The 3,750-nt window shown below is 23.5% G+C and overlaps 2 non-coding genes across 2 annotated transcripts; both read left to right on the top strand.

Moving 5' to 3' along the window:
- Nucleotides 1-664: 664 nt before the first annotated feature.
- Nucleotides 665-737, top strand: Trnav-uac. The gene has a single exon. It is a non-coding gene; the product is annotated as a tRNA-Val (tRNA).
- A 1,955-nt stretch (nt 738-2,692) lies between these two features.
- Nucleotides 2,693-2,765, top strand: Trnav-uac. The gene has a single exon. It is a non-coding gene; the product is annotated as a tRNA-Val (tRNA).
- The last annotated feature ends 985 nt before the right edge of the window (nt 2,766-3,750 follow it).

Below are 3,750 nucleotides of genomic sequence, written 5' to 3'. Positions count from 1 at the left end.
TTTTGTTTAAAGTAAAAATACTTTCTTGAAAGTTCATTTGATGGTGAGTTTCATTGTTTAGGTGAAATTTCATCTCTCCGGTAAAAAATTTAACTGCTTCGATAAAAATTCGTATTTTTTACATTAAAAATAAATTTTTTTGTCTAAAAATTTACATATTTGATAAAAAATCCAACATTTTTCTTGAAAATGAACTTTTGTGTTGAAATTTCATATTTTCGGGTTGGAAATTTGAATGTTTTGGACCACATTCACTCTTTGTGCTTCAAAATGTAACAATTTGGTTCAAAGTTAATCTATTTGTTAAAAATTTTAACTGTTTTGTACAAATTTCGATTCCTGGATCCAAATTTTCCATTCTACTCTTTTTTATTTAATATAAAAATTCTCTCTTGGTTGAAATATCAAATATTTGATTATTTCATCATTGGTAAAACCATTACAAAATTCACGAAAAATACATATTTGGCAACTTGAAATAGGAGGGAGGATCATAACTTACCGACACGGACAAATAAATAAATAAGAGTGCTGCGAAAGATTTTTTAAACTGATATTAAACTGCTTTGTAATATCAATTTTCAGGAGGTGCATACTGTTTTTTTCTTTTCTTTTAAGTTTATTAAAGCAATAGAACCATTTTAAATATTTAATTTTTTTTAATGGTTCCGTGGTGTAGCGGTTATCACGTCTGCTTTACACGCAGAAGGTCGCCAGTTCGATCCCGACCGGAACCACTTTTTTATTTAGGGGCCGTTCGAAAAATGTATAACATTTTTTTCAATGACCAACCAAATTTGGAATGAAAAACAAAACTATAACTTATAACAAAACTATAACTTATAACATTTTTTACCTAAAATCTTTCATAAAAGAAATGCAATAATTTTAAATTAAAACTTACAATTTTGAATTTCTTATTTCCGCAAAAAACCGTGACCTTTTAAGAAAATAGTTTAATTCTCAACAACAAAATTAACATTTTCAAAAAATAGTTGAATTTTTAAACATATTGTTGATTTTTTGGCGTAAAACAATAAACTTACAACTTAAAGGTATAATTTTCAAAACATAAAAAGATTAGATTTTAACCATAAAAAGTTGAATTTAAAATAATGAATACCCCGCAAAAAATATAATAGTCGATATTCCCACAGAAAAAACAATAAACTTTCAAGCAAATAGTTAAATTTTCAGCAAAAAGGTTATTTGCAGCAAATAGTTGCATTTTCAACATAAAATCTTACAACAACAACAGAATTAAACCAAAAAAATTAATTTTCCACAAAAGAGTAGAATTTTTAACCTGCAAATATTAATCTTTTGACCAATTTTATTGAAAATTCGTATTTTTAGTAGAAAAACAATTCCTTAGTTAAAAATTTTATTGAAAAAACTGTGTGCTTGAAAATAAATATGTTTTAGCCTAGGTTTTAGTTGAAAATTCGATTTTCGTTGGTGAAATCCTACTATCTTTTTTAATCAATTTCTTTTATTCTCGAAAAATCCACTATTAGATTTTTCCGTTGAAAATAGATCTTTTCAACTTGAAAATATAACTTCTTGGTTGAAAGTTGATGACTACTCTTCTTTGTTAAACTAATTTTTTTTTTCATTTCAAGATTTATGATTTCATTTAGAACTTAATTCCTTTATTTGAAAATTTAGTTTCTCAACCGATAATTTACCTATTCCACTTTTGTTTAAAAATTATCTTTTTTTGTTGAAAATTATAAAACGAGTTTTTTTAAATTTTAAATTAATTTTTAAATGAAAATTAGTCTGTTCCATTTTTTGGCAAGTTTATCTCTCTTGATAGAAAATAATCTTTGTCTAATTAAAATGAAAATATATCATTAAAAAGAAACATGTTTCGGCTAGAAATTCTACTATTTTGTATAAAATTTTTATTTCTGCGTAAAAATTCCAATAATTCAATAGAAAAGTTAATTATTTTTCTTAAAATGTATTTAATTTGTTTAAAATTCATCTTGTTTGGTAAAAGCACAATTTTTGGTTAAAAATATTGATAAGAAACTGTTTAAAGAATATTAATACTTTCTTTTTCAAAATTAAAGAATTTGGTGGGAAATCAAACTGTTTGGTCGATTTTTGAACTACTTTATCACAAATAATTTTTTAGTTTAAGATTCATCATTTTATTTAAAAGTTCACTTCTTTCGTTAAAAAGCTAATTTTTTTGTTGAGGTTTTTTTTGTTAAATCAAGCTGTTTTTTATTTTATTTATAAATATTTTTTATTAAAAATAACAACTATTTTCTAAATTCATTAATTACAATGAAAATTAAACTCTTTTGTTGAAACTAGAACTACTTTCTAAAAAATTAATTTGTTATTGTAAGATTCATTGTTAGGTAAAAATTGATATCTGTGGTTGAAAAAAATTTTATGTTTTGTATAAAGTTAATCTTTTGGGTTTATGAATTCAAAAATTTAGTTAAAAGATAATCTTTTGGTAGAAAATTCAAATATTTTGTAGAAAATTCGTTTTTTTGTTGGTTTATTTTTTTAGTGAATATTAATCTTTTCGGTTGATGATTCGACAATTTAAAAATTCAGGCAATAAGTATATTTCGCAAAAATTACGTAAAACATGAGGGGGAATCATAACTTACCGACGCTAACAAATAAATTAGTAAAAATGTTGAGAAAAAATTTTTTTAATTTAAATGGTTCCGTGGTGTAGCGGTTATCACGTCTGCTTTACACGCAGAAGGTCGCCAGTTCGATCCCGGCCGGAACCACTTTTTTATTTAGGAACATTTCAAAAAATATACAAGATTTTTTTTAATGGCCAATAAAACTTTGGTCGAGTCAAATTTGAAAAAATAAAGTTTTTCTTTTTAAAAAATGGGTAAAAACTGTTGTTCATTAACCAAGAAATTGTTACGAGTTAATAATTACTATCAATAAATATTTAGTGATAACTAATAATGAATTAGTAGTTATTGATTTTAATAGAAGCTAAGGTGGATTTCCACAGATTTTAAATTGAGCAAAATATTATTTTCGTGTAATTTACATTCTTTTTCAACAAATATGGAAATTTTTTCAATTTTAATAATAAATTAATGCCGGGCAATTAACTATCAGGCTCAAGGTAAACGTGATTACTGTTTTGTCGTTTTTATTTTTTTATTTAGAGAGAAAATTTTATTCTTGTAACATTTTTGTTATAAAATCGTTCATAAAAGAAATAAAATGGTTTTAAATTAAAACCTGAAATTTTAAATTTTATTTTTTATTTCTACCAATAAATATTATATGTTTCCGATTTTCAATAATATAATTTAACTAAAAAACAAAAAGATTAATTTTCAACAAAAAAATTAATTTTCAACAAATAGTTTCATTTAAAAAAAAAATGGTCAACTTTAAACAACAACAGAATTTAATCAAAGAAAATGATTTTTCTAAAAAACAGTTGAATTTTCAACCCCAAAATGTTAATTTTCTGCCAAAAACATAAATTTTCAACAAAATATTTTTTTACTGGTGGGATGAATTTTTAATTAAAATTATGCATTTGCAACCGTTGAAGAATTTTTTGCAACAAAGTCGTTCAACTAAAAAGATAAGTTTTCAAGTAAAGATAGAAAAGTTACATTTTCACTTTAAAAATTCATTTTGAACCAGAAAAACATATTTAAACAAAATAGTTCAATTTTCAACCGAAGAGATAAAATTTGAACGAAAATAAAATACATTTTTAATAAAGTGGTTATAAGT

Source organism: Belonocnema kinseyi, chromosome 9, assembly GCF_010883055.1.
Source record: "Belonocnema kinseyi isolate 2016_QV_RU_SX_M_011 chromosome 9, B_treatae_v1, whole genome shotgun sequence".
Taxonomy (NCBI): Eukaryota; Metazoa; Arthropoda; class Insecta; order Hymenoptera; family Cynipidae; genus Belonocnema; species Belonocnema kinseyi.
This window is presented reverse-complemented; position numbering and strand designations above follow the sequence as displayed.